Source organism: Betta splendens, chromosome 1 (genome assembly GCF_900634795.4).
Source record: "Betta splendens chromosome 1, fBetSpl5.4, whole genome shotgun sequence".
NCBI lineage: Eukaryota > Metazoa > Chordata > Actinopteri > Anabantiformes > Osphronemidae > Betta > Betta splendens.
The window spans coordinates 15038779-15052373 of record NC_040881.3 but is presented as its reverse complement, the minus strand read 5'-3'; the positions used below and the strand labels follow the sequence as shown (position 1 = coordinate 15052373).

Below are 13595 nucleotides of genomic sequence, written 5' to 3'. Positions count from 1 at the left end.
GTAGCCTGACGCTGTACCTGTCACGGTCTATTTGGTGTCTTAAGTCGAGTAAAGTAGCTGCATGGCTCAGCAGCGCTGTCTGTGCGCGAGGGCCAAATTGAGAGCTAACCTCATTTGCCGAGTTGCTTTCGATGAGTGCACAGAGATTCCAGTCATCTGTTGTTCGTGAGAGCACGGACAGTGTTATTGGCAGTGGCAGACAGTGAAACAGACACACACACACACACACACACACACACACACACACACACACACACACACACACACACACACACACACACACACACATGTTTAATAAAAGGAAGGAGGAGGTGCCCGTACACATTAGATGAGCTAATATCAGGCTTTCGGAGGAGAGAAAAAAGCTTCCAAACGCTGACTTCCTGGTGAATGGACGCCCCGCGGGCTGAACCACCAAGCAGGTCTCGTGTTGGTACATTGAGCCGAACAGCGTGTGATTCGTCTTCACTGTTAAATTCTGCAGGAAGTGGCCGCAGCGTCCCCCGCCTCACCCGCCTCACCCCCCGTAGACCCCCCCCACAGCGACTCACCCGTGGTTCTGGTGGACCTGCGTGTCCCACCTGCCGCCCCCCCCGCTGTGAGGCCGGGCTGATTGACTCGTAAATGGCTTAATAGCCGCGCCGCCTATCAGCGAGTCCACACCACGGCCCCCTGAGGACGAGCGCCGGCATCGCGAGTGACATAACGGGAAGCGCGGGTCGCGCGTGTCCGAGCCTCTTCACGCTGCATCAGCGGCGATTTGTCCGAACGCGATGCGCCATTAGAACACAGCGGAGCCGCGCCGCTGACCTTTCAAAGAAGGCCTTTCATTGTCGGAGCCTCGAGGCACTTCGCACAAGCCGCGTGTCAGTCAGTCCAGCAGCCAGCCTGCTCACTGGCTGCCAGGTTGTCAGCTCAGCCCCCCCCCCCCCCCCCCCCCTCTGTCCATGCGTGTATGTTTGACTGTGCTGGGCGGAAACGGGTCGTGCGATCCCAGCTGTGAGCTGCACTACAGATGTCTCCTGTTGGGTCTTCTGTGGCTCAGGACTGTGGCGCCGCAGCCTGTTAGCATGTCCGCCGCGCCGCACATCTGGACACATAATCACGTGAATAATACGGCGTTGGCTTCGAGGGGTTTTGTCATCTTGCACCGACTGAGTACCTGTTGCACATTCCTTAATCAGAAATGTCTCCTCAATAATTAGTCTGTCTTGTTATGTCTACCACTGGTTTATTACAAGAGATAGCATCACAATTATTATTAATAACAGCTTATTAAGACATTACTGGTAATGGATGCAAAAACTGTTAATGTGCCAGAAAGAAATGTTCAGCGGGAGACTGGAGCTTTGACAAGCGTCTGCCTCCGAGCTCCACATCTGGTCGTCAGCATTTCTCTCTTTTTTTTTTTTTTTTTTTCCCATCTGCCTCTGTAGCTGCGCGCTGCCATGATACCCACGTGCCCATGGGGCGTCTAGCTCGCACACGCTGTAAAGAGTTTCCCTGTTAGTCACGGCCATGCGCATAACATCATCTGTGATGTGCACTTTTCCACTGACTCCTTCTTCCTATGGCGCGTGTGATGTCACGGGCCGCTTCTGGACGTGGCCGACACAGATCCGCTCTGTGGCGACGGGCGCTGCATATTCTGCATTCCATGTCGATGTTGCTGCAGTTTCTTGTCCTCGCATAGATTTGCTGCGAGGACCTGAGCGCCAGCAGCACGGCGAAATGAAACAGGCGTCCGGGGGGGTTCCCACAATCCCTCTGTGCTTTGTGGACTTGAATGTGGGGAAATGAAACCTTTAGATGTTTGACAGAAGATTTAAAGACAGGCCGAGTTAACATGAAAGGGGCCGAAGATTAAATTACTTGGGAAACACAACAATCATGATGGGATTGTTGTTAAATGTTTAATTATGTGCTGTACAAGAAACAATGAGCTCCACATATTCCCCCCCCCCTTTTTTTGCATTTGGGAGCTTTGCTCAAATCCATTGTAGCGAGCAGCCTAGTCTCCAAAAAAGCACCACGACCACGATGTGATTCATCCCACTGTGCCCGTGATCACAGCGCTGACTCACACGCAGGCTCACACTGTCGCACACCCGAACTCACACACACACACACACACACACACACACACACACACACACACACACACACACACACACACGGCCAAAAACGATGGGACGCACACGTATGGATGCAGGGAAGCGGATCCACGCGCGCTCACCCACGTACACTTGCATATTCATAGTTGCCCACACACTCACATACGCAATGGGAGATGGTTCTGTTTTTTTTTTTAACTTCTTCTTCTTCTTCCTACTCCTTCTTTTCTGAATCAAACACCGCCGTGCTGTGACATAGGCTGTGACGAGTGAAGCGGAGTCACGGACTCGCAAAGCGCGTGTGAAACCACGGGAGTTTCTGCACCAGCGTGGCTTTGAAAATAAATCTGACAAATATGTGTTTCACCAGCTAATTTAAGCTGCAACAGACTTGCAGTGATAGTTTTAAAATATATATTTTGCATTTGACGGTTCTTCTGGTTCAGAAGGCCAGTTTCTCCAATCCAACTGGACCATAATTCTACAAATATTCTTCAATATGTTTTTATATATAATTTATTTTTATTTTTGATACTGGACGTGCTGTATTGCATCCTACTGAGAACCAGTCCACACGTCACTTTGGCTCCGTGGGATTTTTAATGGTGTCACATCTTTGTGGGGCCAACACTCATTTTTCAGCTATTCTCACCGCTCCAGCGCATTTCGCATTCACTTCCTTCTCACATTACGTTCCTGGCGCCGGAGCTTGTTCCACTGCCTTTCCATGTGCCAGTCACTGTCAGTGCTGGTCCTCGCATCATAGCAAAGCCACTTTAGCAGCGGTAATTGGCAGTTAAATTGGCACTCCCCTAAAGTAAATCGCCTTGGAGTGTGAGCTATGCTGCTTTAGACACAGCTTTGAACGTACATAATTACAATCCGGAGACACCCAGGAGATGCACTGTGTTATTTAAAAATTTCCAGGGTCCCAATCATTACATCAATAAAGTGTTATTCTGTGAAACCTGCAATGAGAGAAAAGTAAAGCTCAGCCTGTCCATCACTGCGTCCATCTGCCGTGGTGATTTTGCATGCACCGAGCTGCGTTTTTCTCCTTTTCAAGTGCCGTTAATCTCGGCGAGAGGTGGGAACATATTCAGATCAGAGGGAGGAAGCACACTCCCCACACTTGAAAGAGTCGCAGCCAAAGCCCAACATGCTTTGATGTGGAGGTGGAATTTGTATACGCGACGCCGTCCGTCTTAAAAACGCGTGATGGAAAAGAAACATTTATCTTTATCAGAATGCAGCACGCGGCGTTACTCCGAGCGGATCCCGGCCCGTTTCACATCTGCGTCGCCGTGGCAACCGTAACTTCCGTGGACGGGAAGTTTGAGTTCAGCAGCTCCGGTCGGGCGCGTCGCTGCTGAACGCGCTGGACGGACTGAGGCCCGCTTCAGTGCAGTCTGTTTACAACAGAGGCTGCTGCTGAGCTCGTGTAGAGGAGGAAGCAGCCAGTCACCTGCAACAGGTGTCACAATGTTAGAAACACACACACACACACACACACACACACACACACACACACACACACACACACACACGGCACAGCAACATGACTCACACAGTCCTGTCAATTATGTTAACTCTTGCTTTGGGGGTGAGAGCCGAGCGAGTTCCATTAAGCTATTATGTTTAATAGGGCAAATGGATAACTGCATCATCAGGTTAATAGTGTGTTGAACACCAGCACAATATGGGCAGCGTGCTACATAAAAGCAGCTCAGTGACTCGTGCAGATATAAGGCAGGTCTCCTCATCAAACCTCAGTGGTGTCACTGTGAAAGGTGAGCGTTGATCGACCATAAGGAGGCAGCAGGTCAACTTCACCCTTTACCTGGAATGTGTGTAACAGCATTGTGTCGCTAATCTAGTTGGTTACATTGTTTCCAGCGATGGGATTTAAAGGGGTGGGCGTCTCACTAACGCCCCGCCAAAGTAAAAGACCATAACACTACACTAACACTAACTAAAAACACTAACACTAAGGCCTTAGTGCTCCTTTGCCACACAGACCCTCATATGAAATCCGTCCAGTGTCTTTGTGGCTGGTCACGGTGCTGTGTGCGTCTCACCGGGGGCACGGGGGCTTCAACACCTCACGAGACCCCACCCCTTCTGCGGCTGCCAGGCTGCGTGTGCGTGACGTCGTTTCTTCACCTTATCTGCCAAAAAACTGCAAAGTCAGCGGCCGCGACGACGGTTCGCCGCTGTCCCGTCAAGTCAGTTTCGAACAAAGCTCACCATTATCACCAACCAGTCTCTCCTCCTTCCGCACCATCATCGCCTGTTCTCCACAGCCCGATCGTCCCACCATCCTCCCGTCGCTGTTACAGATGGTTTCGTTCCCCAACACATTAATAACGCATCATCCAGATGAATGTAGCTGTATAATACCTAGCGTTGCCGATAATCCCGTAGGTAAGAGGCTTAGCAGACAGCCCTGAGAGAGACAGGGAGAAAGCGATAGGAAGACGAGGCTGTGGGGGGGCCGCGTTGGTTCGAGCCAAAGTCGGCATTCACGTTGGTATTGAGCGCAGGCTGCACACACGCGTGTAGGGTTTGTGCGTTACCGTCACCATATGGACGGGCGCCTGGCTCCCTGGTGGTTATCCCCTTAAATCGATCTGTGTTTTATAAAAAGGCTTTAGTCGGCACCGGCATCTCTGCAGTAGAGCAAGTGGTAACGAAAGCCATTTATGTCCCAGGTGCTCTGTGGACAGGGTGGGAGGGATGGATCCACATGTCACACGTGCATTCTCTCCCCCTGGGGAAGGGGGGGGGGGGGGGGGGGGGGGGGGGGTCGACGATCAATAAGATGTTATCTTGCTTTTTTCTGAATAATGGCGCAGAGAGCGATGTAAGAACACAGACGAACAATCTGGCTCCGATAACCTTTGATGTTGGAGAAGCAGCCACTGAAGTTGGTCTCAGATTGGTTTGTTTGTGCCTCGAAGGGTTACTTTCCAAATCAGCTGCTCACACGGCCGCTAACAGAAAAAAGTTGCGCAACATGATAACTCATAAGAGGAACGGCTCTTCATATTAGCTTGAGGTGGGTGGGGCTGGAACATATGATCTCTGCTGGGCTTGTAAATTTCCAAGTCGTAACAACACCCCGACCATGAGCTATTTGAAATCCCCTCGTCTGCTGCAACATATCAGAAGATCTAAGGAAAGACTCCAGTTGTGTTACATGTAATGACGAAACCTGCTTGACCCAAAAATAATTTCTCTAGTGAAATATATACATTTTAAATGCTTTTGCCTCGTATAGGCCTACTTTTGGCTGAACCTCAGGACAAATGAGCAGAATTTTGTGAAGGTTTGAAAACATGCACGATTTGATTAAATAAATATTTAGTTTTAATGGAATAATGAAACATTCAGATCACTGCAGCTACTGTACACCACAGCGCAGACACACTTTTTTTGTGTTACTGATTGGCTTTCGACACACTAATTCCGTGGGGACACGTTTTCGGGCGGAGGGTGCGGTTTCTTCTAATGGAACATGAGTGAACCCTTCTTGTGATGTCAGCGGCGTCCGTTCGCCTCCCGGCCTCCAGCCCCTCCGCGTGCGGCGCCTCTGCGCCAGCCATAATGCCGCCCCTGCGGCGTTTCACCGTGAATAGATTCATATAGGGGATCATTACGAGGCGCGGCACGTGTTTGTCTCCGCAGCGTAATGGCCACATTGCGCTGGCAAACACTTGACGGCCGTGTCATTGGCGGGCATGCGGCAGATTGCCCACTTCACTGAATGCGGCGCCGCCGCGTTGAAATGGAACACGCTGATCCACAAGTAACGCGCACATGCACATGAACATGTAATCACACCCACACGGACTAATGGCGCTGAACACGAGCTCCTGCCTCGCTATCTTCTCCTCAACACACCATACACTAATCCCCATGTATTGTGCAATTCTAATAAGACGGAGGGGGGGGGTGAGACGGGGAGAGAAAGGCTACGTGGCAGCGCGTGAAGAGCCGGGGTGATGACATGTCAGCTGGGGGGAGATACAGCAGCGATGTGGCCTGTCAGGCGAAGCTTCTGTCCTTCTAGTCCCACGGAGCCGGCGAAGAGGAACTGACGGCGGCGCTTTCCCTCTTCCTCTTCTTCTTCCTCCGCCTTCGTCTCCGCCCGCGTTCCTTCGCCTCGCCACCAGCGGCCCCCGAACGCTTGTCTTCATACGCGGCTAAGAAAGAACGCAAGGGGACGAGCGACGGGGTAACGCAGACAGACGCGAGACAGGAGGAAGAAATGAAAAGATAAAACGTCTTCATCCCCGCTACAAATCCCGCGTCGACTCAAATCCCGGCGTAATCCTCCGAGGAACCTGGTTGGGTGTGAAGGCTCGTTAGCGCAGCCTGGTCACCGGCTGGCAGCAGCGGTGGAGCTCGGAGCCTGAGCTTCGGCTTGGTCGTCATGCGTGCAGGGACAGAGGCTGAATGTCCCCCCTGTCGTTGATAACGTTTAGGGTTTGAGGTGAAATGATGCCAAGGCACCAATGAGGCCTGTTTTATCGAGCAGCGAGGTTCAGTCTGACTTGTGACTGCACCAGATAATTATTCACCTCGATGGATGCCTATAATACATATTCCACATCTGTATTTCCCACATCTGGATTACCAATATTATTCAAATCCAACATCTCAATGTATTTTATTCTTATTCATACTGTTTATCTATAATTCTGAACTCTCTTTTCCCTCTGTTTTCTGCTTTCACATTAAATATATTGATTTGATCCACTCAATAGGATTTTCTGCAAAACTATCTCCAGAAATGTTGCCCTAAATATGGCGGTAGCTTGACTTACAGTAAGCAGGCCAGCGCTGCAGAGTTACCTCATATGGTGCTGGCACGCTGAATGGTGGGGAACATGACGGTTCGGGTTTATAGTCTAGGTCATGCTGAATAATCTTCCCCAGCGAGGTCAGAGAAGCAGTTCAGCTGAGGCTGCCTTCGCCTCGGGGCAGCGGCTGTCCAGGACGAGACACACCGAGTTTAAATGTACAAGCCCGCACGCACACCTGCAAACATCCACCCGGATCACACACACACACACACACACACGCACACACGCACACACACACACACACACACACACACACACACACACACACACACACACACACACACACACACACACACACACACGCTCACCTCTTCTAACTACTAACCTCCTCCATCTCGGCTCGCACACAACACACACAAATAAAATTATAAAGCACTCGTCGCCCCACGTGAGTGGCTGCTCCTCCACGTTCACGTCAACCACCGGCTCACGCTCATTACCGAGCAGGTGTTTTCTGCATCAGCGCTGCGTTCGGCTCCTGCCTCGTCCTGACACCGCCGGCCTCGAGTGCAGAGCTCGCGAGCCTCCGACGCGTCGGCGGCGCCTCCTCATCCTCTTCATCCCCTGAATGCTCGCGCTCCTCCACTCCCCAGTCGCCCTCTCCTGCCTTTTCTTCATCTCCGTTCTGGAGTGGGAGTGCGTGGGGGGGGAGGGGGGGGGTGCGTCTGAGCAGTTGACTGGCCCTCCAAGGCACCGCAGGGCTCCCAAATCAGCTTCAATGAGGAGCCCTGCAGAGGGTGTCGCTGCTGGGGAGAAATTGCGCTGTAATTGAGCTGCGTGATAATAATACGTTCTTCTCTCTGATTTCCTACCAGCGGTGAATCATCAACACCATCATCACCGCGCCATCGCTTCTGAGACGCTCCGCGTGCACTTCCACGCTGTTGACCTGCTCCTGCGCCGCGTCCTCTCTCTCTTTCTCTCGTCCTCGCCACGACACTGCCTCGCTCTCTCATCCTTTCCATTTGGGTTCCATTTCAGTGGACAGGCGCCTCAGAGGTGTACAAGAAAAGCACTGGGGGGGGGGGGGGGCGCAGCCAAAGAGCACATAATTAGGATGGGCGATAGAACACAAAGTCAAATATGTGTTTGCTAAGTGCTTAAGGTGTTCAAGTTTTTACCGCAGGAACGCGGGGAAGCTTGAGCACCTCTGTGTAGTTTCCAATGACAACGACTGTGATTTGGAACAATCCTCGCTCATCCTCGCTTGTGTTCGCGCACCTCCACATTCCTGTGAAAGCGCCACAAAGGCCTTCGTGTTCCCCTCGGTGGCGGTCGCAGGCAGCTCGTTAGAGGTGAGGGGGCGCGTCCGCACGTGAGAGGAGACGGGGGGAAGTCGGGGATGAGCAATATTGAAATGCAGAAGAAGAAGAAAGGCATCGTGGCCAAAGGGGTAAAAAACCTGAGACAGAGGGTTTGCACTCAGACACAGTAAGACGTAAGGAGGAAAAGAGGTTAAACGAAAGTGAAGGCTTGCCAGGATGGGTTCTAGTGTGTGTGTGTGTGTGTGTGTTTGTGTGTGTGTGTGGTTCACTGCTTTAACCATCCTCATGTGTATTGTCGTTCCATAGAAAGGCACCATTAGGAAAATCATTGACTCCTTATTGGTGTCAGCACTCTATTGTGTGTGTGTGTGTGTGTGTGTGTGTGTGTGTGTGTGTGTGTGTGTGTGTGTGAGCTCAGACAAAGAACAATACTCCTCTTTTTTCTCCACCGCACCCCCACCCCCCACCCCAAATAGCAAGTCTAGCTTTCAGGAGGGGGGTTACAGAGAGTTTCTGACTTCTCTCTTTGTCCTCAACCTTCCCCCTTAACTGCTGCGAGTCAAATCTGTTTTACTTCCACAAATAGGCCTACAACAATCTTTTTATGTAACCTTCAGTTTATCCACCAGAAAGATAAATGCGTCTTTTTTTCCCCCCACAGACGGCCAAGTAGGTCTCACGGCACTGCTCCAGTTACTTTCACACATACATACATGGCTCCATGCGTTTGCGAGGCTACGCATCTCTGGACGCGGCCGCTCAATATGTGAGCGTTACTATCGTCCGTTCAAGCGACTCGCCGGAGGCCCGCGAGTGTGGTTCCGTGTGCGGCTCTTGCAGTTTGCAGACATAATTGTCTTAAGTGTTGAGAAAGTGATTTGGCCGGGGCAATTATAATTCAGCCAGGGCACGTCCGCTTGCTTAGCTCTCAGCCTATTTGCCTAAAAGACACAAATGACTGCAGTTTAACAGCAATAGAGGAGGACTGTAATGAGTCGCTAACTGTGTGCCTGATGTGAGCGTGTTGCTCCAGGTGAGAAGAATAATCAAAGGAATAGGACTATATTTTCACTGGCGTTATGTCCAGTGGCAGCAATGGAGATTAATGAGCGGGGGGTTTATTAGCTGCTCAATTATTCTGCTAGTTTTTTTATTCTTACTCTTCTTTGTGCTTCCTCTTGAAAATTGTAATATAGCACGGGATTGTAATATTGCTTCTGCTGAGATGAATGAAGCTGTTTGTTTTGGTCGTGAATAAAGGATAACATCAGCAGCATCTGTGAAGGTTTACATTAAATGGACATGTCAGTTGTTTCAACTTGCCGTCATGTTGGTCCCATTGCAACTAAAACACATGGGAGAGACGCCGCACATTTTTGCTCGTGAAAAATAGCATTGCTGAAAATGGAATTTAGCACAAAAGGTTGAAAAGTAGCCTTTGGGAGACGTGCAGCTGCATACAGGCTAGCTGTTCCCATTTGCTTCCAGTCTCTATGCTAAGCTAAGCTAACTGGCTCATGGCCTAATATTTAATTACACTGTTAGTGTGGACCTGATCCTCAGATTATTTGTCTATATTGTTTTTAGTACTTATACTATATACTATACTGTCATACTGTACATTACACGATTTCTTTGGTTTGTGATCGTTTAACTCTGACTCAGAACTTTGCTAGCATTGGTTCCTCTACCGTATCTCTGACGACGCGAGACCAGAGCCTCGAGCAAGAAAATACCTCTTGCATATTGTCAGACTTTCATTTCAACACACATTGTCATTACATGGTGTATTATCAGAAGGGCTGTTGCACCAGCACGATGAAGACGCACATAGTGCAGCAGACTCCGATCTAAAAAGCGGGCAAAGCTGTTATCATCCTGGTGCCTCACATTCTAACAAAGGCACATTTTGGGGGACAGGGACTCATCTGACACCGTTAGTACTAATTATTATCTTTGCAGTAAATTAATAGTTGCAAGAGACACACAAGGAACAAAATATTTACAAATTTGCAGATGCATTAACTAATTCCGTAACACATATGTTGAGCTCTGTAGCAGGATCCTCATATTTCCTTATTCTGAAGCTTTCAAGCGTATGTAAGCAGATGGAGTTTGCTCATTTCATGCGTGGAATTGAAGCTATTCAATCTTTCCATTATTCTGAGCTCCATCTGCTAAGAAGGATTGTGTGGTTATGGTAAAAAGCTCCAGATTAAGCAAGTAAGTGGATCTTAAGCTGAATTTGTTTTGTCAACAGGATATGATGTTGTAACACGGTGTAACATGTGCAAAGCTATTAAAACCCATGATAGTGCACAGGGTCCGGGTGGAACGACATCTACTTTTTATTCATTCAAAGACCTCATGAGAAGCTGGAATCCGTACAGCCGTCCCTTGCAACAATATATTTCTTATGTTTAATGGATGAATGCTTGTGAGTTGATGACGGCCTGTGGCGGTAGTGGGGTGCGTTGAGGAGATATGTGCATGCTGCATTTAACATCAAAGGTCAGGGCTGGTGATACGCCCTGTGTGTGTGTGTGTGTGTGTGTGTGTGTGTGTGTGTGTGTGTGTGTGTGTGTGTGTGTGTGTGTGTGTGTGTGTGTGTGTGTGTGTGTGTGTGTGTGTGTGCCTGCAGCAGCTCAGATGATTCAGAGGACACCGGCTGCATGACGTGCACTGCTTTTGACCCTCTCCCAGAGCAGCTGTTAATGTAACGCTGCAGCTGCATGTTTGTTTATGTGGGTTATAATGGGAGAAGGGCCCATCGATGGGGCTCAGTGTGTACATTTCTCAAACACTTGTCAGGATTATGATGCACTTATTGTGAACGATAGGCGCGTGTTCGATGTCCCCGCGCAGCTGTACGTATTCAGCGCGACGGGTCACAGTGCGCCCGCTGCCGTCTCGCCAGTGCCCAGCGTTGGCTCCCAGGGGCCCCCCGGAGGATTTTTGCTTGGATATGTTGGGCTGCTTAAGTGCTCCGTCTGTGACTGGCAACGGCCACAGCGTACTCTGAATACCAAGCGATGGCCATGAGCAGTTTTCAGTGTCTCTTTGTTTTGACACACAGACAATGTGACATCACCGAGCAAACCCACAATTTCAGATGGGTCCAGCTTGAGGAAAATCCAAAAATCTAGCCTAAAATCTGGATCAAAGACCTAATCCCCAACTCCGGGGATGTGATCTGAGTCACTGTGGGGTTTGGCTATCGGCCATTGCTCCATTCCTCCTGACCCTCTCTCTCTCTCTCTCTCTCTCTCTCATTCTCTTTTTTGTTGTCTCTCTCGCTCAGGCTTTGAAATTTTGGACAGCTGTTTCACACTGTGAAAAGAGGGAAAGTAGCTTTAATTTTGCCAATAATGCCTTAGTCTGTGCATCTGCTATGCTGGAGTGATTAGCGCGGCAGAAGCTGTCTTCACTTCGGTGACAAGGCCATATGGTTTCCATATGTACCAGTAAGCATTAGGCTTGATCTGTCACTTTGCATTAGAATTTGTTAAACATGGTAATATAACCACACAACGGAGGTGAGGGTGGGAAGGTTGGTGCAGCTGATTGCGGGACGTGAGCTTGTAAGGCCTTGTTCAGCTTGTGTTTATAGTTTGAGGACCAGTGGCATCAGGGTCGAGAGCAGTGGCTCATTAATCCAAACGGACAGAACCGGCTGTATTCTGGCAAAAGACAGGCGCCCACATTTACAGTACACTCTTGAAAGGGGTCTTGAACCCAGTAACACACACACACACACACACACACACACAGCGAGTGTACTGTACTGTAGCACTAGCCTGGTTTGGGTTTGCCACGCAGTGCACCGCTGCAGCCAGTAATCATTTATAGCCGTCCGCCACTTGCCAAGGCAAACCGCATAATAACTGCACTCGTCCGGGTGCAGCGCTGCGCTGGGCAGCGCAGGAGAATGATCCTGCAGTTGCAGAGAGCCGTTGTAGCCAAAACCTCCAGCGCACGGGAATACGGGGGATGGAGCTGAGCGCCGCGGAGCTAGAAGACTTTCTGAAAAGGTCACGTATTAGCGCGCGCTCGTTCGGATCGAGCACAGTCAGCAGAGGCGGCGTGGCAGTAGGAGCTGTGGAACGTTGGTTGGTTGCGGTCAGATTGGGCTGGAATGGGATGTGGCAGGCGGAGGGTCAGAAGAAGAGCAGATCAGCCAGGCTAAGCTAATGAACATGGCTAGTCTTCTGTATATTTCCGCATCTGAGCCTTTACATATCTGATTTATCAAATTTGTATATACTATGTGAATGGAGGCCGATGACAGGCTGCTTCCTGTCCACATAACAGGAAAAGAACACGCACACAACCTCTGGGCAGGAAAGAGCCAGTGTAAACGTCTCTGTACATCTATTCATACATATGGAGGCTGCCTCGGCCTTATGTCTGCCTACGTTGTGCTTCAGAGCTTAACAGAGTAACTGCCAACAATGGGAGATCTAACAACTGGACTAATGAAATCACGCGTTCATTTATTTCACAACCTTTGTTCTTTTCCATCTTTTATTTTCAATCTTATCGTCCCAGCATGACCTCACTCCTCAAAGGAACGGGGAACACGGGATTTCCTCTAGTCCGAGCTAGCGTCTTAAAATAGCTTGTTGTGTCTGATGAAACCCACTGTTCACATCAGCCAGCAAATATGACTTAAAGAGTCATTAATACAACGAATTACACCATAAAGTTGCACAAAACTCAGCTTTAAGATGAGACATAACTGGGAACACTGCTACGATCTTGTGAGAATTTTAGACCCTCGTCATGGAGACAAAGTCATGATTAAAGCCAAACACGTTACCGGGCGGCAGCAAAGCACTTAAGTCACGGCCGCGTCCTGCTGTGGCAACGGAAAATGTGTAAAAGATTTTTTTTTTTTGCCTTGTCAGACGCTTTGTAGGAAAGTAATTTCCCTTTGTTTCCACTGAGGCTGGGGATAAGCCAGGACGGCCTGCGCATGCGGCAACAGCGCACAGATTACGCACCTTTTGTTGTGGCAGAGAACAAACATGGGATCAGAAAAAAAAAGAATAGTTCCACGCTGACCCACCCAAACTCAGCCTCAGCTCACGTTGAACATCTCCATACTTACAACTTGGCTCCTCGCACATCCCTTCACTTCGCTCCCACCGTGTCTTTATTTAAAGCCATTCTTTTATTTAATTCCGCTCTTCAATTATGTATAGCTCTGCAGTATTTACTTTCGGCGGCAGGAGGATTTGGTCGTAAAAACCGCCGTGCGTCATTAGCGCGATAACCCGCGGAGCAAAAATTGACTAGTGCCAAAAAAGAAAGAAAAGGAGGAGAGAGAGAATGAGAGAATGACAAAC

The 13595-nt window shown here is 49.6% G+C and overlaps 1 protein-coding gene across 1 annotated transcript in view; it reads left to right on the top strand.

The window, feature by feature from the left end:
- The window catches only part of xylt1 (xylosyltransferase I), a 58169-nt gene that overhangs the window by 747 nt on the left and 43827 nt on the right, over positions 1-13595 (top strand). The window lies entirely within an intron of this gene.